Consider the following 25,393-nt stretch of genomic DNA (forward strand, 5'->3'; position numbering starts at 1 on the left):
GGAACAGGTCTGGCGGCGGATTATTCCAAGATTTCCTCCGACTCAAGAGGAGGTACGGCACACAGCTGGCGGATAGGCCCTTACGAAAATTAACCATGGTTTTACTACAAATAAAACCAAAAAACCATGGTTACTATAGTTAAACAATGGTAACCACAAATTAACCATGGTTTTGCTATATTAACCATGGTTTAACCATGGTATTTGTAGTAAATCTGTGGTTATACAAATGGTAGTCAACACGCCAAAAAAACATGGTTTACTACAGTTTTACTATAATAAAACCATGGTTATTTTTCGTAAGCTCAGGCCGGCAGACATCAGCAAGTAAACTGGACAGAGTGCAGAGAAACCCGATAATCAGCAAACACAGAGTTGTAAATTGTACAGACTAGATCCAGACAGGACTCGGACTAGACAGGAACATGGAAAGGAGAGAAAGCCTCTGCATAGATAACTCTAGGAATAATTTGGCAATGAAGCAGGGAAATGGGAAGCTAGAAGTAGCAAACACAATCAGAGGGAAAGGAGAACAGGTGTGAGAGCATTAACACAAATGCTGATAGCAAACTAGAAACAGCTGAGGTGAGTGAAGGTGTGTGTGGAAGAGAGTGAGTGTAATGGAGAGTGTGAGTTAGTGAGTAAACAGTAGAGGGAGACAGAGACGGATACCAGGCCCATGAAAAATATTTTTCAGCAAAATAATCATGGTTTAACCATCATGCATGCAACATAACTAAATGTGAATCAAATATGATATGATATGATTTAGTTATGAAATAATGACATCACTGTGTTTAATTTAAAGATATATAAATAACTAATATAATGTGTGTGTGTGTGTGTGTGTGTGAATATATATATATATATATATATATATATATATATATATATATATATATATATATATATATATATATATATATATATATATTCTTTTTTTTTCTTTACAATATATTTATGTGCAGTTTTAAATTAGAATTTTTTTTTTAACTTCAACTTCTTGATTCTATAATTCTGTTACAAATAAAGAGATAGTTAGAAATCTGAGTGCACTGGTAATTTCTATTTTCAGAAATAAACACTAGATAATGCTAATTATACCTACAGAACATTATCAATATGAGAGAAAAGAGTGCAGATGTTTTTATGCAAGGGACAAATCACAAAAATGTGTGGAATTAAGTATTTATGACATATTCACAGACTTCATTTAAATTATATAACTTACTGAATGTGATCATTTATATAATATATTTATGATGATAAAATATGATTGTAACATATATACAAGTTAATACAATATATAAGTTTAAGACTTAAATGTCCAGACCTTTAGCAAATAAAACTTGACTGAACAAAGATCAGGACTGTGACTGAATGAGCAGATATCTGACTGAATTAACTGCTCGCCCTTAGCTTCTCGTGGATTAGGAACGGGACACATTTTGACATCGATATATATATATCATCGATTATATAAATATATATATAACCTTTATTTAAACAGGAAAAGTCCCATTGAGACACAGTCTCTTTTACAAGGGAGTCCTGTATAGCACGTGCAATCATAGGTTACAAGACAATAAGTTACAATATAAAATACAATGCAGATTTGCACAAAATTTACAAAATATTTGCATGTGAAGATGCAGTGAGTTTAAAATATATAAACAAACGAAAATAGTGGCTAGAAGTCAATATCCACTCACCATTAATTAAAGCAAATACACATGTCTGTCCGCATATCCAATATTCTTTTTTTAAAAGCAGCTAATGAAATTAGCGCACCAATCTTTAGTCTAGACTGTAGTTCATTCCAGGACGAAGGACCATAGAATGACAGACCCCTCTTTCCTGCTTCAGTCCTCATTCTTGGTACATTAAAAAGAAGTACATCACTAGATCTTAATCGATATGTACTTTGGATACGAGCAAATTTTAAACAAATAAAAGACTGCAAGAGACCTAAAATCGCTCTATAACTAAAAATGTACCAATGTCGCATCCTGCGCGATTTAAGTGACGGCCAATTGACCATATTGTATAAGATGCAATGATGTGTCTGATAGCCAGCATTTGTAATGAACCTGAGAGCCGCATGATAAAGTGGGATAAGGATCCTAAAGTCCTGATGAGGCCTGGCTCAGGGACACTGGTGATGGACATCAGCGGAGGAGAGCGGACCGAGGCTTACGAGGGCATCTATCAGTGCTCCGCTCACAACGAGCTCCGCACCGCTGTGTCCAACAGCATCGTCCTCCGCCAGTCCAGTACGTCCCATCACACACAGCACAGCCTTCACACTCTCATTGCCTCTGTTTAACCTGTCATCTCTCACTGCTCTCAGCATCCTCAGAGATCTGATATTGGGAGGTAAATCTGAATGTTTGGCTATAATGCATGCGGCGGCTCAGTCCTGCAGACAGATCCTTATAGTCACTCAGTGTTTAGATCTCTCTCCTTAACACTCTCCCATTCTTCTCATCTTCAGTTGGAGTTCACCCAAAAGTGAACATTTGCTGTTCGTTCACTCACCCTCGGGCCATCCAGGATGTCTCTTGAGTAGAAGACTAGAGAAGATTTTAGCTGATACAGTGCTCCTTGGTGATTCATATAATGCAAGTCAATGGCTACCGTCACTTTGAGGTGACACAAAAATAATACTCGTGGCTCCTGATGATAAATTGAGATCTTATGAAGTGAAAATATTGCTCTGTGCAGGAAACTGAACATTACTTACAGCATTATTACCTGTAAACCACAAATGGTCTGAAGTGATGTCTGGTTCACAAATTATTCTTTTGAAACGGTTTTTGTTGGTGAACGAGCTGAACCAATTCACCGAATCAGATTGAACTGTATGAAAGCACAGATCTACAAAACTCACTTTTCTAATCATGTTGTAAATAATGTTCAGTTTCCTGCACAGGTCAATCGATTGATAACTCTTCAATATATCGTCAGGAGCCATGGCTATTCATTTTGTGTTGGCGTAGCCTGACACAGTTGATGCATTTTATTAGGTACTAATAGTAGTCGACTAATCATTAGTCGACCAGAAGAGGCTTGCTCAACCAAAATTGTATTAGTTGCTTAGTCGCAGAAAAAAATAAAACTCCAGATGCAATGGCACTCAGTCGAAGGACATATCATTCACGGCTCGTCTATGGTAATACAGTACATCGGGCAGGAAATCCAAACACTCGCCTATCATTCATCCACCACAAATATGGCTTATCATCTGAAATATGTGAAGTATTCGCAGCTTTACCTGGCCGCTTAATATGATGCTATCCTAGAGAAGTGTGCGCTGTTCAAGTGTGTGTGTGGAGTGTGAAGCTGAACAGTAGATCACTGCAGGACAGATCACTTACTCTTAAAATACTGCTAATTTTTGGTCATACAGATAAGAGTAATACATCTTTCACATTTATTTGTGTGTACTCACAATAAAATCAAATTGTGCTTTTGTGAAATAATGAACGGAAACAGGATGCGCTTTCTGCTGTCTCTGTAAAACTTGAGCGCGTAACACCTTGTAGCCTATATCTTTACTTTACAGACATAAAAAATATATGAAATGTCTATTTTCAAACGCACCAATTCAAATGGAAAACAAATCCTCAGATGATGTAATCCGCATGAAACAAGAGATGAGGAGTCAGAGTCGCCGACTTCATCTCTTAAACCAGGGGTGTCAAGCTCAATTAAGGTTGAGGGCCGGATCTGAGAAAATGTCCCCTTGTGCGGGCCGAATTACCTTTTTGTTAAACTCTAGTTTGCTTACAATTACATTAATATTAACCATACAAACTACAATATAATTTACCAAAATGTATATATGTGTGGGTGTATGTGTGTGTGTGTGTGTATATATATATATATATATATATATACATACACACATACACATTCACACATATACTGTACGAAACCTTTTTTTGTAGATGATGCTAGGTTATTTTAGGGGTGTGCAATATTGATACAAAATGACATATAATGATATATATATATATATATATTACACCTTCTCATTCAAAGAGTTTTCTTTATTTTCATGACTATGAAAATTGTAGAGTCACACTGAAGGCATCGAGGGCTATTTGAGCAAGAAGGAGAGTGATGGGGTTCTGCCCCAGATGACCTGGCCTCCACAGTCACTGGACCTGAACCCAATCGAGATCTCTCGGGGAACTCCTTCAAGACTGTTGGAAGACCATTTCAGGTGACTACCTCTTGAAGCTCATCAAGAGAAAGCCAAGAGTGTGCAAAGCAGTAATCAAAGCAAAAGGTGGCTACTTTGAAGAACCTACAATATGACATATTTTCAGTTGTTTCACACGTTTTTGTTATGTATATAATTCCACATATAATTCCACATGTGTTAATTCATAGTTTTGATGCCTTCAGTGTGAATCTACAATTTTCATAGTTATGAAAATCAATAAAACTCTTTGAATGAGAAGGTGTGTCCAAACATTAGGTCTGTACTGTATATACAGGTCCTTCTCAAAAAAATTAGCATATTGTGATAAAAACTTTCATATATTCTAGATTCATTGCACACCAACTGAAATATTTTAATTCTATGTCTTTTATTGTTTCAATACTGATGATTTTGGTATACAGTTCATGAAAACCCAAAATTCCTATCTCAAAAAATTAGCATATCATGAAAAGGTTCTCTAAACGAGCTATTAACCTAATCATCTGAATCAACTAATTAACTCTAAACACCTGCAAAAGATTCCTGAGGCTTTTAAAAACTCCCAGCCTGGTTCATTACTCAAAACCGCAATCATGGGTAAGACTGCTGACCAGAAGGCCATCATTGACACCCTCAAGCGAGAGGGTAAGACACAGAAAGACATTTCTGAACGAACAGGCTGTTCCCAGAGTGCTGTATCAAGGCACCTCAGTGGGAAGTCTGTGGGAAGGAAAAAGTGTGGCAAAAAACACTGCACAACGAGAAGAGGTGACCAGACCTTGAGGAAGATTGTGGAGAAGGACCGATTCCAGACCTTGGGGGACCTGCGGAAGCAGTGGACTGAGTCTGGAGTAGAAACATCCAGAGCCACCGTGCACAGGCGTGTGCAGGAAATGGGCTACAGGTGCCGCATTCCCCAGGTCAAGCCACTTTTGAACCAGAAACAGCGGCAGAAGCACCTGACCTGGGCTACAGAGAAGCAGCACTGGACTTTTGGACAAATTTTGCATGTCATTCGGAAATCAAGGTGCCAGAGTCTGGAGGAAGACTGGGGAGAAGGAAATGCCAAAATACCTGAAGTCCAGTGTCAAGTACCCACAGTCAGTGATGGTCTGGGGTGCCATGTCAGCTGCTGGGGTTGGTCCACTGTGTTTTATCAAGGGCAGGGTCAATGCAGCTAGCTATCAGGAGATTTTGGAGCACTTCATGCTTCCATCTGTTGAAAAGCTTTATGGAGATGAAGATTTCGTTTTTCAGTACGACCTGGCACCTGCTCACAGTGCCAAAACCACTGGTAAATGGTTTACTGACCATGGTATTACTGTGCTCAATTGGCCTGCCAACTCTCCTGACCTGAACCCCATAGAGAATCTGTGGGATATTGTGAAGAGAAAGTTGAGAGACGCAAGACCCAACACTCTGGATGAGCTTAAGGCCGCTATCGAAGCATCCTGGGCCTCCATAACACCTCAGCAGTGCCACAGGCTGATTGCCTCCATGCCACGCCGCATTGAAGCAGTCATTTCTGCAAAAGGATTCCCGACCAAGTATTGAGTGCATAACTGAACATAATTATTTGAAGGTTGACTTTCTTTGTATTAAAAACACTTTTCTTTTATTGGTCGGATGAAATATGCTAATTTTTTGAGATAGGAATTTTGGGTTTTCATGAGCTGTATGCCAAAATCATCAGTATTAAAACAATAAAAGACCTGAAATATTTCAGTTGGTGTGCAATGAGTCTAAAATATATGAAAGTTAAATTTTTATCATTACATTATGGAAAATAATGAACTTTATCACAATATGCTAATTTTTTGAGAAGGACCTGTATAACCATATTTTGCAGAGTGTGTTTTTGAGATGGTTTAAGCCTGACATGGATAAATAAATATGACACTAAAGCCACCAGCAGGTGGCAGCAAATCTCTGTCTTTATGAGTGAACTGACTCATTCAAAACGGCTGATTCATTTAGAAATGAAGTTAGTGATTGTCTTTATGAATAGGCCACTGAATCATAGATGAAAAATGCTTTGTTCAAAAACAAAGATTAATTCAGTAACAAAATACTCAGTGCTGCATGGAGACACACAATTGGTCTTACTTTGGCCTTGTTAAAAACGTTTCCTTGCCGAAACAGAGATAGACAACATTGTGTCTAAAGCATCTTTTTAGTTGAGCTATTGTATAAAACCGATCGCGCTGACATTTGGGAAAGCAACACTCTTGATATAATATAAATATTATATATATTACATAAATATGTTTTTGCCTTTTTGCCTCATATCTTGAATTATATTGTAACCTGATAGTCTTCATCCGACACAGAAAAACTCTCACAATGTTTTTTTTTGCAAAGTTACAAAATGTCATTTCGCACATCATTAAAACAACAGTAAAGATATTAGTACACGATAAATATTGCACACTCCATGCTCATTTACTTTCTCCACACGAAGCTGTCCAGTGCATCACAGTTAATTTAATATTATCCATGAGTCGTGATTAAACTGATATGTTGGTGTTGAGATAATAATACCGTTCTTCCATTTCTCATTGAATAGCCTGTCCTTCGTTCCAGGCCAAATGTCTTCTTTTGGACATGTTTAAAATCACAAGAAAATTGGCACACAATCAGTTCCAACGCATCTATCTTCATATCCTCATGCTGCTCGTGATTCTGGCACCGCTTTAAAATGCTCAGACTCCCGAGGCGTAATATCAACTTAAATAAATTAGTAATTTGTTCCTCTTTAAATTCAAAATAAAATGTTGTAGCGAACACACTTTATTTAATTTTCAAACTGATGTTAAATTTATTATTTTATGTTATTGCTGAAATCCTCCTGCGGGCCGGATGTTTGACACCCCTGTCTTAAACCGACAGCTAAGAAAGCACTGGTTTATCAAAATATTAAAATGTTATTGCAGTCTCGTGACTGTTTTACCCTGACACCATCATAATCAATACTTCTGCCGGTGTGCTGTGGCAAGCTTTATACCTGTGCTTGAGTGCCTGTTAGGCTATGTAGGCAATTAAAGGCTCATTATGATTTACTCATTATTTATGAAAAATGATTTGAATGGTTTATTAAAAAACGTGCGATTAGCCGACTAATGCTTAAAATGAATGACTACTAGTGGACCAGAAGAATTTTAAGTTGAGGACAGCCCTACCTTTTATGATTCAAGGACCAGTTTCAATTGAACTCTTCTTTACTGTTCTACTGAGGAAAAATGGCATCTTCATCCTGAATGGCCTGAGGGTGAGAAAATGAACAGCAAATTTCCATTTTTGGGTAATCCATCCCTTCAAGCTTCACCTTCACACTTGTGCTGAGTCATCTGATCATTCCTGTTTCTGCAGGATCTCCTCTGTGGTCTAAAGAGAGAGTCAGTCCAATCATCGCACAGAAGGGACAGTCTTTAATTCTGCAGTTATTGACCATATATAAATGTTTTAAACCTGTAATGTTTCCTCAAACTGGATCTTCAGTGAAGCTGTATGCTGGTCTTTGTCACAGTGTCTGGGTTGTGTTCCCTGGGTTTCCACTAGGTGTCCTCCTTTCTCACGGTGTCTGTCTCCTTATCACTTCCTGTTGCCTTATTTGGTCACCTTCCTCTTGTTTAGTTAATTGATTGTTCCCCACCTGTCTCCTGTTTTCCCATTATCCTTTTGTGTATTTATACCCGGTCTGTCTGAGTCTGTGTTACGGAGTCCTTGTTTAATGTCCTATAGTTATTCATCTCCGTCGCGCCTTGCCTTGCCTTGCCTTGCCTTGCCTTGCCTTGCCTTGCCTTACCTTGTCTTCGTGTCTTGTTTATGTTGGATTTGGATATTCTGGTTTTGACCCTGCCTGGACTGTTTATCCCTTTGGATTACCCTTTAAATAAATGACTTACCTGCAATTGGTTCCCTCTCCTGTGTTTCCTTGTAACACCGAACGTGACAGTCAGGACTCCGTCATTCTAGGAACCAGCGGTATGTTGTTTTTCCGTTCCTGTCACAGTGTCTGGGTTGTGTTCCCTGGGTTTCCACTAGGTGTCCTCCTTTCTCACGGTATCTGTCTCCTTATCACTTCCTGTTCCCTTATTTGGTCACCTTCCTCTTGTTTAGTTAATTGATTGTTCCCCACCTGTCTCCTGTTTTCCCATTATCCTTTTGTGTATTTATACCCGGTCTGTCTGAGTCTGTGTTACGTAGTCCTTGTTTAATCTCCTATAGTTATTCATCTCCGTCGCTTCTTGCCTTGCCTTGCCTTGCCTTACCTTGTCTTCGTGTCTTGTTTATGTTGGATTTGGATATTCTGGTTTTGACCCTGCCTGGACTGTTTACCCCTTTGGATTACCCTTTAAATAAATGACTTACCTGCAATTGGTTCCCTCTCCTGTGTTTCCTTGTAACACCGAACGTGACAGTCTTCTCCAATCACTCAGTGCTCCTAAACTCCGGCCCTGCTACAGTGCCACTCCCACAAGCAGTGACAGATTAATTCAGATTAATCATGAATCATTACACTCAGATGATAAGACCCAACCCTAACCATGATAACTATAATGAGACTCCTGCGTCAGCAGAAACCTGTTGATATCAGGCACCGATTCACGAAAATCATCCTAACTTCATAAAATAAATCCCAACACATTTGTGAGAACGTTGCAATTCATCAAAATTATTAAAGAAGTTTTCTAAAATGTAAATTCTTTTTTATTTTCTAAGAAGATGGGGGGGGGGGTCTCCATCCATGTTTTCATGTCAATTTTAAGATATTGCCTTAAAAATTAAATAAATAAATGAATAAACACTGTAATTGTCATAATGCACATAACATCTTAAAATGTGCATTAAAACATACTGTAAACACTCAACTCCGAATGCAAGATAAGATGACAGCGTTTGCTATTGCTTTCCATTTGTGTGCTCCGAGACAAGAAAGGCATTTATTCTGGAGGAAAACAAGAGTTGCAGCAACTTTATTTATTCATTTTTATTAATCCTTTGTTCCAGTTTCCCAGGAAGTAACGATTTTGTTCTCAGATAAAAGTAAACCAGATTATTCTTTTTATTTCCGTGTCCAGATTATTTTGACGTCTTCACTCCGAGTGTTGCTGGTATTGCTTTAAACATACGTTTGTTATTTCTTTCCATGCACATTGATGATTTTGTGAAGTGGCAGCAGAATAAGCATCCAAAGCCAGCTCAGATGTGTTCTTGTAGGCAGGTGTGTTTAGATCACACACGTGTCTGTCTGTGTGTGTGTTTCACAGATTTCCAGCGTCTGCCGCAGAGCCAGCGTGTGTCTCAGGCTCTGACAGGAGACCTCTACTTCTCCAGCGTCCAGCCGGAGGACTCCAGGAGCGACTACATCTGCTACGCTCGCTTCCCGCACACACAGACCATCCAGCAGAAGCAGCCCATCAGCATCTGTGTGCTCCACAGTGAGTCTGTGTGAATGAACGCTGTTGTGTGGAGACGTCCGTTCATCACTCTGTGAGAAACCACAGTCCAGTCATCTTTCTGCCATCAGCTGTCTGCATGTCTTTGATTTGTGCTGTTGTTTTGTTGTGTTTCAGTGGATTCACTCAATGACACAGAGGCAGATTATTTCAATGACACTGCTTTGTTTAGTGGTGAGTGATGGCGCCCCCTATTGACCCTGCCGGTTTACTCTGGACTAATCCATCAAATCTTCTGCTCTAGAGGAAGTTTGTCTCTCTGTCCGTTCATCATGTCTCTTCATCTTCCTGATTTCTGTTGTTCCATCTAGTTCTTCTAAACCTTGATTAGTTATTTTTATTTTAATTCAGTTCATTTCAAGTTTATTTGTATGTTTATTCAACGCGGCTTTCGTTGTTTTGATCATGAAGCTGTTTTCAGTCACGTAACGTCCAGTATACATTTATTTGGTTCATTACAACCTGAAGTATTCAGTCAGGGGCGTAGCCATCTTTTCAGAAGTGAGGGGGACAGAAATTACTCACACACAGACATATATATGTCTGTGTGTATGTATATATATATATGTATATGTGTACATATATATATATGAAATAAACATGTCTGTTGACAGCAGAATCATGCTTCATCCCAAAGATGGAAGAAACAATCAAATAAAGCCTGGAAAGTTTAGCACCGTTGAAGTTTGCTGCATTCTCAAACTGTTTTCATGACAACGAAGCACTTAAACGCGAGTCCTAAAACATTTATCAATCATGTTGTGATGATGTTGTTTGTGTTCCAGCGGAGCCGGCCAGAGTCCTGACGCTGCCTAATATAGTCTCCCAGGTCATTAGGAACAAACCTGCGCTGCTGGATTGTGTGACGGTCGGCTCTCCCGTCCCCACCATCACATGGTGAGACTCTGTGTGTGTGTGTGTGTGTGTGTGCGTTTGTGTCTCTGAGTGTGTGTGTGTGTCTCTGAGTCTGTCTGTGTGTGTGTGTGTGCGTGTGTGTGTGTGTGTGTGTGTGTGTGTCTCTGAGTCTGTGTGTGTGTGTGTGTGTGTGTGTGAGACTGAACACAGGCCCGTTTACTGACACTGTTTACTGGAGCTTTTCATTTTAATTGAGACTGATTCTGCTGCAGTGCATATTGTGGGGCCCTCTCATGTTTTAGTTTGGCCGTGGAAATCGCTCCAGCATGTTGGAGGGGAATGCTTATGTCTTCCATGAGAACGGAGCGCTGGTGATCCACATGTCCCACTCCTCAAACAGCGGGAAATACACCTGTGTGGCCAGGAACAACCTCGGCATCTCCGAGAACCACGTCTACCTGGAGGTCAAAGGTGAGGGCCTCAGCACTGAACCCCATTCACACCGTTCAGTCCTCTAAATCAGCTGAACCGGGAAACAAAAAAAAAGAAAAACGTTTTGAGGAAACCGGGTAAAATTAAAAAAAAAAATTGAAAATGGATTTAATAAATTAATTAATTAATTAATATTTGTTAGTAAATTTATTTATTTTAATTTACATTTTATTATTATTTAAAAATTATTTAAAATAATAAATAATAAAAATATTTTTGAACAAATATAAAAAATATTATATAAATAATATATGTTTTAAAATGATTGCATTCATTTAAAACAATAATTTAAATAAATTAATTTATATCAGTTTTATTTATTTATTTAAATTATTGTTTTAAATAAATGCAATATGAGTTTAATGAGTGTAAATTAAAAGTAAATAATATAATTATGTTACAAACAAACAAATAAATTTTTTTATAAATGAAATAACTAAATAAACTAAATATTTAGCAAAAGATGTTTTACATAATTATTTTGTATAGTATAAATTGTGTTTTCATTTTTTACATGAAAATACATAGCAGCCTTTTAAATTGTAGGTTAGTGGATAATTATATTTGGGTGTCTGTAGCATCCTAATGATGAAAACCTAAATAAGATGGTCTAAATAATTCTGTCTTACCAAGAGAAAGTGTTTTGAGTTGTGAGAGTGTTTCAGTGTGTTTTTGCTGCACTTTTAAAATGAACAGACATGGATATTGGTCTTAATGGCTTCAGTATCCCATCATACATTGTGTTTGGAGGCTCCAGGCCTTAGCTTGCATGTTTTTCACCTTTCAAACAGCACTGAAGTGCTTCTCTGAAGAGCACAGCAGGAAGTGTGCTGTTTAAAGAGCATTAGTAAACGATCCACCGGTGGACCATTAGACCTGAGGAGAGACAGAACTCACGATGAGCTGCTCCAGGATTACAGAGGTTTTCTCTCCCTTCAGAGCCCATGAGGATCCTGAGGCCACCGGAGTACCGGGTGGTCCAGAGGAACCAGGACGTGGTGTTCGAGTGTAAAGCCAAGCACGACCCGTCCCTCGTGCCCACCATGACCTGGCTGAAGGATGACGGAGAGCTACCTGATGATGAGAGGTCTGAGAACCACAGAATCACCCACAGATGCCTTGTTCACACACCTCACCATGTTCAAAACCCATCTACAACTGTTGTGTTCCGGGTGAAGTTACTGATCAGTTCAATACACCAAAAAATACACCATGAAAAGCAGAACAAATGTGGAAAAGAGCTTCTTCAGTGTGTTTTCCTGAAGTAGAGCGTGGCACTCGCAACACCAAGATCACAGGTTCAATTCCCAGCTAACTGAACATGCGTGAACTGATGATAAATAATAATAATTTAATAATTAATCATTTAAATAATAAATGCTCATACATTTTCAAAGATAACAGCATATGCCAATACTATAAACATACTAACATCAATTCATATTTTATTTTTGTTTCTGTGCAGCTGCCTTTAACCATGAAATATCTTTATCAAATCAACAAACATCACAATCATGTTATACATTTAATACACATATTCCAGAAAATATCAGTAGTGTTGAATTTGTGCTGGTAATGAGAAAAAGTCATTTCAAGAAAGACATACAATATTAACCAGTATTTCTTACAACTCAAAAATAGAGTAATACATGGTTTAAAGCCATCTCATAGTGTGTCCCTGAAATGTTTCATATTGTTGTCTTACAAACACTTTTAAGGTGAGTAACAGTTGAAGCAGGTGTTGTAGAAATGATGAGAATCACCTCAGGTTAAGTGTGCCGATTTAAAGGTCATTAGCGCTCACAGGATCAGTTTGAGTCTCTGCTGATGAAGCAGATCTCCGGTCTGAGGGTTTTGTATCTGATAACAGGTTTAGAGTGGACTCAGACAGTCTGACCATCACAGACGTCACAGAGAGCGACAGGGGGATGTACACATGTATCGTGAACACCATGCTGGACCAGGACTCGGCCAGCGCTCAGCTCATGGTGCTCAGTGAGTACTGAAGGATTTCTGCTCTTTGTGTGATAACCAAGTGACTAGATCCAGTGCATCTCCGGATTCATTCAGATACGAGGGATTTTATTGACAGAAAAGCTAACTAACATAATAATAATAAATATAGCTGCAAGCAGCAATAACGGGGCCAAGCACTGCAGCGGCAAATTTAGGAGCTAAGCATGGCATGGAGCAACACACAAAGTCCAACAATGAGCAATTAAACAAGTTTTAGGATGATTGTAATTGAAATGGCTGAAAAATCATAAATACAACCACTAGTAATAAGATTAAATGGCCTATCACTTTTGACCAACAGGTGGCACTGTAATCAAATAATTTTGGTGTGTTCTGTGTGAGTTGGCAATAATAACACACACAAAGTTTGGTGTCAATATGATAAAGCATTGCAAAGATACAACTTGAAGTGTCATTCTGGCATCATGGCTCGAATTCGTCACTGTGGTATACGAATATAGTTTTGTCTATCGACACAAATTCCATAACATTTTGTCAGGACAGTCTGAAGATCATTTGATTCAAATTTGGTGAAGATCGGACCTACGGTTGATGATGAGTTCGAAAAAGAAGCTTTTCAACATAAATCAAAATGGTTGACCGGACGTTCAGCTTAATCTGACATATGTGGTAGCTATGTTGTTGGCATAAGCCAGGGAATATTTTGATACTGGTTTCATTACAATAGGCTAAAGCATTAAAAAGTTATTAGCATTTTTAAAAGTGTAATTATTCATGGTTAATGAATGGTTTATTACTCTTGACCAATAGGTGGCACTGTTACTAAATTTATGTGGCATGGTCAGTGTGAGGTTTGGATGACACATACAAAGTTTGGTGCAAATATGTCAAAGCATTGCAGAGATACAGCCTCAAATGCATTTTGGCACCTTTCCAGCAAATTCGTTGATGCAGTAAATGAGAACCGTTTCGTATATCGACACGAAATCCATAACTTTTTGCGAGCATGGTCTGAAGATGATCCACGCCAAATTTGGTGAAAATCGGACTAGCGGTCTAGGAGGAGTTTGAAAAAGTAGGTTTTTAACATTTATCAAAATGGCGGACAGGAAGTATGGCCAATTTTCGCATATGTGGTATCGATGCTCTCGGCATGACACACAGAATATAGAGAGATTATTTTCATTTAAATAGTCTATTTTACTCAAAAGTTATTAGCATTTTTGTGATATTTCATTATAACTTTTGAACACAAGGTGGCGCCGCCACCAAACTTTTTGAGTACCTTCAGGGCATGGAGCCAAACATTTTTGTAATTATTTTCGTAACGATACGGTAATGCGTTCAAAAAATACAGCATTTAAAAGTGTAATTCAAAATGGCCGACGCCTAAAATGGCTGACACAGGAAAGTTGGATATCATTCGACTCGACATGACTCACTGAATCTAAAGAGACCAGTTTTGACCAAACCATTCAGAAGTTATAAGCCAAAATATGCATTTTTCATATCTCCTGACCACTAGGTGGCGCTGCGTCGAAACACTGCAGGTAGGCTCAGGTCATGGTTCCTATAACACACACCAAGTTTGGTCTCAATATGCCAAACCGTTGCCGAGATATAGCCTCACGTGTATTTTTGCGTGCTTTTCATCAAATTTGTTTATGTGTCATTCGACAACGGTTGGACGAATCAACTTGAATTCCATAACTTTTTGCCAGCATGGTCTGAAGATGATATGAGCCAATTTTTGTGAAGATTGAACTAACCGTCTAGGAAGAGTTTGAAAAAGTAGGTTTTTCAAAAAATTGAAAATAGTGAAGAAACTAAACCTTGCGATTTTGAATTTTGGGGTTCAATCGACTTGGCATGAGCCAAGGATTCAGAGGAAAAAAGAATTTCCATTTTCTGGCTTACGGTTCAAAAGTTATTAGCATACAAATATTGAAAGTTTGGACAAGTGGTGGCGCTAGAGAGTTGGAGTTAGAGACTTCAAATTTGCTATAGTTAATGTTGGGACTGTCCTCTATCAGTGTGCCAAATTATACAACTTTCCCGCAATCGGTTCTATGGGCTGCCATAGACTTGCGGCGGAAGAAGAAGAAAAAGAAGAAGAAGAAGAAGAAGAAGAAGAAGAAGAAGAAGAAGAAGCAGAATAATAACGCCAACGATTACAATAGGTGCCTACGCACCTTCGGTGCTTGGCCCCTAATAATAATAACAACAACAATTAAAACAAGATTAATTTAACTATACTGATGAATAAAAATGTATTTAAATAAATAAATAAATATCAACAATTATTTAAATAAGTTCAATTAATTAAAATAATGAATAAAAAACAATGTTTTAAATAAATAAGTAAATAACAGTTCATTAAAAATAAAAATAGGAAAAAATACAAAAAAGGACATAAATAAATGTTTGTAAAATGAATTAATAAATTAATATCCGTTGATTTATAAACTGAATAAATAAAAATGAGAAGCAGTGTTTTTAAATACTGTCAGAGAATACAACTAAAAAACACAATTAAACTATCCAAATAGCATTTAAATAATATTTAATAAACAATTTATAAAATAAAATAAATGAAATCAATAACTAAATTATTAATACAAAATAAATGTATGAATAAACATTTAAATAAATAATTTAAAGCGAACAAACATTCAACAGAAAAGTGCATTTTACAATTATTTTAGCAGGAAGTGTGTAATTGTCTGTAAATTAACTAAGCAAAGTGTAAATCCAGGACTCTGTTCTCTGAGATCAAGAAACTTGTCAAACCACCATCTCTACAGAAACTTCAGATATTTTTCTACATTAAATGTACAATATCTACAAGTCATTCTCTTCATTTGCTCCCCCAGAATTCTCTACTTCCCAGCTAGACTTTTACTCACTAATACATATACAGTTTGAATAGCTGATAATTATATCAAACTCTGTAATTGTGTTTGATCCAATACAACACACTTAGTCAAAAGCCTTCTGTTTTTACCAATCATGCACACGATAAACAGATCGCTTGCTACTGGACTAAAACTAGCTGCTATAACCCCAGTTCTTGATAATACACTGAAACTGTAAACTCATATCCAAGCTTCTCTTGCTGTCTAGTATTAGAAAATGGACAAATTTGTCACATTTTGACAAACACAATCTGTTCACTATTGGAGTCTGATTTTCGTCCTCTCCACAGTACAGAGACTCTTCTCTTTCAAGAGAAGTGGGTGACCTCTGACTCTGGTGCCCTCATCCTTTTGCCCATCTGATCTGAGTGCAGCTTTTCATACTGTTTGCCATTCAATAATTTTATCTCAACTATCTGCTATCAGTAGATCTTCTCGTGGTGTACCTCAAGGTTCAGTTCTTGGTCCACTTCTGTTTCTAATCTATACATTTCTTCTTGATCAGATCGTTCAGATACAGGTTCTGAACATAGTTATGGTTAATTATGCACAAAATCTATCTTACTGTTCAACCCAATTTGGGTTTTCCTCCCCTTTCCATCACTTCCTGTCTACAAGATCTCAAAGCAAATCTCCTCCCAAATTCATCTCCATTCATATAATGATGAAGTTAGAGAAAATTCTTCACCCATTTTTATGGAATCTTCCAAATTATACTTGGAACCTCATATCTTCCAGCTTGTTGAATTTAGTTTTTCTACCTTCACAAAATTGTTCATATACGACCTTGTTGAAATCACAAAGATGCCGAAACTGTTATTTGTTCCTTGATTGTCCATCTGTATTAATTGTATAGTGTGAAGTGTCCTTAGGTTCTTGAAGGCACTATAGAAATAAAATGCATTATAACATATTTATTTATTAGTGTTGTTTGACTCTATAGAGCAGCCGGGAGCACCGACCGATCTGGAGCTAACAGACCTGGGAGCAAGAAGCAAGAAGCTCACCTGGACACCTGGAGAGGAACACAACAGCCCTATATCAAGAGTATGACACACACACACACACACACACACACACACACACACACACACCTGTGCTCATCATTTTCCTGTAAAGCTGTTTGAATTACCTTTGTGTCTGAAGTGTGCTTTATAAATAAGCTTGCGTTCTTGCCGCATCAGAGTTCCTGATCCAGTATGAGGATGCTCTCCATCAGAGTGGTGTGTGGCACAATCTGATGGAGGTTGCTGGAACCAAGACCACGGCTCATCTAAAGCTCTAGTGCTGGCGCTCAATGATGTGGGCTTCAGCTGTCCCAGCATGCCCTCGCACCAGTACAGGACCAGCCCCGCAGGTACGGCCCACGCATGTTCATTCTCACACGTGTGTTCACACAGATCTGCTAGTCTCTAACGTGCCTAATCCATGATGTTAATTAGAGAACTGTGAAATCCCTTTTATCTTTAATTTATTTTTATTTTTTTTTTCAGTTTGTTTCCATTAAAATTTTCCTGAATTTATTTCTTTTATTTCAGTTTTCAGTTTTTCTGTATTGTATTTTAATGGTTAAATTAGATTTTCTGTAATTGAGGAAAAGTTTAGTTTTCTGGGTCTAGGTCTCTTTTTTTCATTTACATTTACCGTTTATGTTTTAATTGAAATACAAAATTACATATTTTATTAGTTTGATAAAATTTTAATAATCAAATATAATGTCTAATCAATTACATTCATAAACTGTAAAAAAAATTAAAATACAATAACATGGTATTTAAAAAAAACATTCAGGAATTGTGTTGTGTTTTAATTTTTCTGAATTTATAATTTAATACAAATGTATTATCAAAAACAGTGGTAATCAAATGAAAGCATAAAACATTAATAATTATATTAATCTTTTAATATCTAATCAAATATAAATACAACAATTCCTTTTTTTTTATCAAAGTGTCACAACAGAGGTTTACTGTCAAAATTAAAACGGTAAAAAATTGTGATATTAAATTAAATAAATAAAGATATATCAATAAAGTTTTAATAATTTTATTTCATTAGTAGATCATTTGTTCATGTTGGACCAGTTTCTGTGTGTATCTGATGATAGTTTCCTCAAATGAAGAGGCTGATGTGTGAATCGTATGTAAGTTGATGTTGATGTTTGTGTTGGGCAGCCGCTGAAGATGCTCCCGGCCTGCAGTATAAGGTCATGTGGCGTCAGCAGGGCAGTGAGACGCACTGGACGTCCGTCAGCGTGGCTAACGTCTCTAAGTTTGTGGTGTCGGGGACACCCACATTCGTGCCGTACGAGGTGATGGTTCAGGCGATGAACGATTACGGTCCCGGACCCAAACCCGGCGCTGTGATCGGATACTCTTGAGAGGACTGTGAGTGATGCTTTCAGCAGCTCAGATGCCTTTATAGGCTTGTTTAGTGGAATGCTGCTAATCCCACAATGCACCTGTGCAGTTCCGTCAGCAGCTCCGCGTGACGTGGGGGTCGTGGTGGAGCCCCGTTCCGCAGCGCTTAGAGACGCCCGAGCGAGGTAAGAGCAACACCCAGCAGAGGACACGCTCAACACGCTCCCTTCTAATTTACATTTTTATATTTATTTAATGAATGCAATAAGATATAGACAACATTATAGGGCTGATACCAATCAAATGAAATGTATAAAAAGAGGTAGCACAGAATCTGTATCTAACGTGGCATTTAGATGGACTCTTTACAACTGCAAAAATAATGTTCTAAATACAAAAAACAATTATGTTACATATAGAAAGTTGCTACTATCATTTAACAAGGATGCTGTGTGTTTGTTTTCCAGTTCCTGATGCGCCGTCCTTCTTCAAGGTTTCTGCTTTAGATCTGGACTCTCTGACTCTAGAGTGGGGTCCACCTCACGAGAGGAACGGCCGTCTGACCGGATACACCTTCAAATATCAGACGGGTGAGAAAACCTGCCCATTCACACTGGGAACCGTAACTGCACTGCCTGCTCGCTCTAACGCTGATCTAATGGAGCTTCACAAGCAACATTTATCTCCATCAAGAGTTTCCTTCACCGATACAGTTCCTCGCTATATCATCAGTGGTGGAGTCAACTTCGGTCAAAACTTCAGTTACTGTTTTTGGTGTAATTGTGCCTAATCATAAATGATTTAAAGTTTGAAAAAAGGACGTTTCCAGAATCTCTCCTATATGTTCAATGTTTGCATGTGTTGTACATGTTTATTTGAGTGTTCACTCGAGTTTTTGGGTTTGAAGCAGTGAACAGAACAAACGCTCCGTAAGCGTAGCTTATGATTGGGTAAAACAATGTGTCCCTGCCTCTTTCTGCTTTTGTCCCGTCTCCAGTTAACAGCAGAAATGATTTGGGTGTGCTGGAGGAGCTGGATCTGCCGTCCAATCAGAGCAGCTTCATACTGCAGAACCTCCCTCACAGCCCGCGCTACAAGTTTTACATCAGTGCCAGAACACAGCGAGGATCCGGTCCCACGCTCACCGAGGAGGCCGTCACCATCCTCCACAGAGGTACGTGCACTAGATAGGGAGTACAGCTGGTTCTGCAGTGTGTGTGTCAGTGTTCTGTCTTTGACCGTCTCATCTCATACCTGCATAGTTTACTCCAGAAATCAGCGTGGTGTTTGTGCTCATTGAGTGTAGATTCTGGATCTGTGTGAACTCTAACACCCATCAGTGAAACAGAACTGAGTTTTAGAGTGAAGCACTGTGTTCATTTACACATGAGCAGCTCATGATCCAGTGTTTTTGGTCTCTGGGATCTTAGTAAATGCAGCTGTGTGCTCAGTGTGCACCAGTAATGCTTTATTTTCACATTGACATAACAGATGATTACTGCATCTCACTAGGTTTGTAACGAGATACGTTTGTAAACCTGTCTCCCTGCATTTTTTCACCAAAATAAAAGCTTGATGGTTTAATTCTTTCTAGTGAAGAAATAGATTTTGTTACTAGGAAAAATAACATATACTTATCATGAAATTTTATTTTGCAGTTCAGTTGTATTACAATTGTCATTTATTTCTGTCTAGGAGATAATAATAATAACTAGAATGTACATTTCCTGAAGAAAATGTGAGTGGTGCTTGCAGTGGCAAAACTCTGCGCCCTGTAGCCACCCATGATGCATGTGTGATGTTCTGGAGCCGTGATATAAGTTCTTTATATTGCTATATGGTTGCTAGGGTGCTCTATATGGTTGCTATGGAGTGGCTATATAGTTTATGGGGTGATATTTAAAGACTATTTGCCAGCCAGAATCCAAAAAGCCAGATCTAGTGTTTCTATATAGTTATTTTGCTGACAAATAGCTTTTATATGTTGTTAAACAGTTGCTAGGGTGCTAAAAGTGGTTGCTAGGGCGTGGCTATGAAGTTGTTATGTCACTACTTATGGACTGCTTGATAGGCCGAGTCAAAAGAGCCCTCTGCCAAGCCTCTATGACTTTCTGATCCAAAGATATGATGTCAGATAGTTTTTCCAATGTTAAGTCAATGGAATATTTTTGCACATTTTCTTTGCCCGCTGTACGATTATCGTAAGTCCGATTGCTTTGAAAAGTCATAGCACACCTCTCCTCAATAAGCCGCACGTTTTGACATCTCATTCATGGGTCTGCGACAAAAAATGCGGGAGGAGTAGCGTGCCAAAGTTTTGTCAAGGCGAATAGAAATAGTAACACTAGAATGTACATTTCCTGAAGAAAATGTGAGTGGTGCTTGCAGTGGCAAAACTCGCCCCTCTGTTGCTAAGGTGTGGTTACTGGGGCCATTGCTAGGGTAGCCAGGGTGGTTGCTAGGGTACCTAGTGTGGTTGCTAGGGTACCTAGTGTGGTTGCTAAGGTACTCTGGGTGGTTGCTAGGGCCGTTGCTAGGGTACCCAGGGTGGTAGCTAGGGTAATCGGGGTGGTTGCTAGGGTGTTGCTATGTGGTTGCTAGGGTACCTGGGGTGGTTGCTAGGTCGGTTGCTAGGGTCCCAGTGTGGTTGCTAAGGTAATCGGGGTGGTTGCTAGGGTACCCCGGGTGGTTGCTAGGGCGGTTGCTAGGGTCCCCATGATGGTTGCTAGGGCCGTTGCTAGGGTACCCAGGGTGGTTGCTAGGGTAATCGGGGTGGTTGCTAGGGTGTTGCTATGTGGTTGCTAGGGTACCTGGGGTGGTTGCTAGGTCGGTTGCTAGGGTCCCCATGATGGTTGCTAGGGCTGTTGCTAAGGTACCCATGGTGGTTGCTAGGGTAATCGGGGTGGTTGCTAGGGTGTTGCTATGTGGTTGCTAGGGTACCCGTGGTGGTTGCTAGGGTGGTTGCTAGGGTCCCCATGATGGTTGCTAGGGCTGTTGCTAAGGTACCCAGGGTCGTTGCTAGGGTAATCGGGGTGGTTGCTAGGGTGTTGCTATGTGGTTGCTAGGGTAACCTGGGTGGTTGCTAGGCGGTTGCTAGGCAGTTGCTAGAATAATTTTGGTGGTTGCTAAGGTGTTGCTAGGGTGCTCAGGGTGGTTGCTAGGCGGTTGCTATGGTAACCTGGGTGGTTGCTAGGCAGTTGCTATGGTAACCGGGGTGGTTGTTATGATGTTACTTGGTGGTTGGTAGTTGTCACAGATGGTAACTATGTAGTTATTATAGAGTTCTTAGCCCATTTGAGCACTTAGCTAATCGCTATTAGCATGTAGCTATTAACTTCTAGCATGACTAGCATGCTGGATTTCCTGTTTACTAGCATGAGTCAAACGAGCCAACCGCCATGTCAATACGATTTTCTGTTGAAAAGATATAAGACTTACGAATTGGTTGCTAGGCTACTCTATTTGGTTGCTATGGAGTGGCCTGGCAGCTGCCAATGATGATACTCCAAAGGCTGCTCGCCAATATAAGCCAACCCCCATGCCTCTACGATGTACTGATGTGGAGATATAGATCTTGCAAAACGGTTGCTAGGGTACTGTGTTTGGTTGCTAGGGAGTGGCCTGGCAGCTGCCAATGATGATACTCCGAAGTCTGCTTGGTAGTATAGATGATATAAACCAACCCCCATGCCTTTATGATATTCAGATTTGAAGATATCTCTCTATGCTCTGGGTCGCTAGGGTGCTTCAAATGGTTGCTAGGGCGTGGCTATGAAGTGTTGAAGGTGATTCGTGATTGGCCGTTTGCTGCCCCGACTCAAACGAGCCCACCCTCATGTTTCTATGACACTTCTATCCAAAGTTATTCATTTGATCTTTTTCAATGGAAGTCTATGGATCTTGTTGCTATGGTGCTCTCTATGGTTGCTAGGGCGTGGCTTGATAGCTTCATAATGATCCTGAGAGTCTGATTGGTTGCCTGATTCAAATGAGCCCACCCCCTTGTCTCTATGACACTGTGATCCTGAGTTATGTTCAATACAAAATCCCTATATAATTTCCCATAGTAGGAAAAACACAGTGTTTCATGGGCGATCCCTCACCATAGTATGTCTATGGGGCAACTTTGGGGGTCTCTAGCGCCCCAGGGGTACAACTTGTACCCCTCTGCGAGGTATGCTCTCGCACAGCTTGATAGCCTCTCCAAATGTGGTAATTCACATGTTTCTGCGAAATTCTCTCTCGGAGCTACGATCCGTCAAAGTTGGCCGTAATGCGTTGTCTATGCGATTTTTCGGCCGATATTTCGCCCGGTGTACGAATATCGTACGCCCGATCGCTTATAAAAGTCATAGCACACCATTCCCGAATATGCCGCACGATTTGACGCCTGTTTCGTTGGTCTGTGACGAAAACTGCGGGACAAGTTACGCGCCGAAATTTGTACGGAAGAATAATAATAAGAACTAGAATGTACATTTCCTGAAGAAAATGTGAGTGGTGCTTGCAGTGGCAAAACTCTGCGCCCTGTAGCCACCCATGATGCCTGTGTGATGTGTTGGAGCCGTGATATAAGTCCTTTATATTGCTATATGGTTGCTAGGGTGCTCTATATGGTTGCTATGGTGTGGCTATATAGTTTATGGGGTGTTATTTAAAGACTATAGGCCATGCTGAATCCAAAAAGCCAGAGTCAGTGTTTCTTTATTGTTATTTTGCTGATATATAGCTTTTAAATGTAGCTAAACATTTGCTAGGGTGCTAAAATTGGTTGCTAGGGCATGGATATTAAGTTGTTATGTCCCTACATATGGACTGCTTGATAGGCCGAGTCAAATGAGCCCACTCCCAAGCCTCTATGTCTTTCTGATCCAAAGATATGATGTCAGATAAGTTTTCCAATGTTAAGTCTATGGGATATTTTTACCCATTTCTTTCGTTCACTGTACGATTATCGTAAGTCCGATTGCTTAGAAAAGTCATAGCACACTTCTCTTCAATAAGCCGCACGATTTGACATCTCATTCATGGGTCTGCGACAAAATTTGCGGGAGAAGTAGCGCGCCAAAGTTTTGTTAAGGCGAATAGTAATAGTAACACTAGAATGTACATTTCCTGAAGAAAATGTGAGTGGTACTTGCAGTGGCAAAACTCTGCGCCCTGTAGCCACCCATGACGCCTGTGTGATGTTGTGGATCCAAGATATATGCTTTTATATTGCTTTATGGTTGCTAGGGTACACTACATGGTTGCTATGGTGTGGCTATATAGTTTATGGGGTGATTTTTTTAAGACTATTTGCCAGCCTGAATCCAAAAAGCCAGAGCCAGTGTTTCTATATTGTTATGTTGCTGAGATACCGCTTTAAATGTAGTGAAACAGTTGCTAGGTTGCTAAAAGTGGTTGTTAGGGCGTGGCATTGAAGTTGTTTTGTCACTACATATGGACTGCTTGATAGGCCGAGTCAAAAAAGGCCACTCTTAAGCATTTATGCCTTCCTGAGCCAAAGATATTATGTCAGATAGTTTTTCCAATGTTAAGTCTATGGGATATTTTTACACATTTTCTTCGTCCGCTGTACGAATATTGTACTTCCGATTGCTTAGAAAAGTCATAGCACACCTCTCCTCAATAAGCCGCACATTTTGACATCTCATTTATGGGTCTGTGACAAAAAATGCGGGAGGAGTAGCGCGCCAAAGTTTTGTCAAGGCGAATAGTAATAGTGATGCCTTGCCTCCGGCAAGCACCACTAACTAGAATGTACATTTCCTGAAGAAAATGTGAGTGGTGCTTGCAGTGGCAAAACTCTGCGCCCTGTAGCCACCCATGATGCCTGTGTGATGTGTTGGAGCCGTGATATAAGTCCTTTATATTGCTATATGGTTGCTAGGGTGCTCTATATGGTTGCTATGGTGTGGCTATATAGTTTATGGGGTGTTATTTAAAGACTATAGGCCATGCTGAATCCAAAAAGCCAGAGTCAGTGTTTCTTTATTGTTATTTTGCTGATATATAGCTTTTAAATGTAGCTAAACATTTGCTAGGGTGCTAAAATTGGTTGCTAGGGCATGGATATTAAGTTGTTATGTCCCTACATATGGACTGCTTGATAGGCCGAGTCAAATGAGCCCACTCCCAAGCCTCTATGTCTTTCTGATCCAAAGATATGATGTCAGATAAGTTTTCCAATGTTAAGTCTATGGGATATTTTTACCCATTTCTTTCGTTCACTGTACGATTATCGTAAGTCCGATTGCTTAGAAAAGTCATAGCACACTTCTCTTCAATAAGCCGCACGATTTGACATCTCATTCATGGGTCTGCGACAAAATTTGCGGGAGAAGTAGCGCGCCAAAGTTTTGTTAAGGCGAATAGTAATAGTAACACTAGAATGTACATTTCCTGAAGAAAATGTGAGTGGTGCTTGCAGTGGCAAAACTCGGCGCCCTGTTGCTAGGGTGTGGTTACTAGGGCCGTTGCTAGGGTACCCAGGGTGGTTGCTAGGGTAATCGGGGTGGTTGCTAGGGTGTTGCTCTGTGGTTGCTAGGGTACCCATGGTGGTTGCTAGGGTGGTTGCTAGGGTCCCCATGATGGTTGCTAGGGCCGTTGCTAGGGTATCCTGGGTGGTTGCTATGGTAATCGGGGTGGTTGCTAGGGTGTTGCTATGTGGTTGCTAGGGTACCCGGGGTGGTTGCTAGGGCGGTTGCTAGGGTCCCCATGATGGTTGCTAGGGCCGTTGCTAAGGTACCCAGGGTGGTTGCTAGGGTAATTGGGGCGGTTGCTAAGGTGTTGCTATGTGGTTGCTAGGGTACCCCGGGTGGTTGCTAGGGTCCAAATGATGGTTGCTAGGGCGGTTGCTATGGTAACTAGGGTTGTTGCTAGGGTACCCTGGGTGGTTGCTATGGTAATCGGGGTGGTTGCTAGGGTGTTGCTATGTGGTTGCTAGGGTACCCGGGGTGGTTGCTAGGGCGGTTGCTAGGGTCCCCATGATGGTTGCTAGGGCCGTTGCTAAGGTACCCAGGGTGGTTGCTAGGGTAATTGGGGCGGTTGCTAAGGTGTTGCTATGTGGTTGCTAGGGTACCCCGGGTGGTTGCTAGGGTCCAAATGATGGTTGCTAGGGCG

The 25,393-nt window shown here is 39.8% G+C and overlaps 1 pseudogene; it reads left to right on the forward strand.

Annotated features, from left to right (window-relative positions):
• The first annotated feature begins 2,119 nt into the window (after nucleotides 1-2,119).
• The window catches only part of LOC132133296 (neuronal cell adhesion molecule-like), a 72,631-nt pseudogene continuing 49,357 nt past the window's right edge, over nucleotides 2,120-25,393 (forward strand).

This window comes from Carassius carassius, chromosome 50, assembly GCF_963082965.1.
Source record: "Carassius carassius chromosome 50, fCarCar2.1, whole genome shotgun sequence".
In the NCBI taxonomy this organism is placed as follows: Eukaryota; Metazoa; Chordata; class Actinopteri; order Cypriniformes; family Cyprinidae; genus Carassius; species Carassius carassius.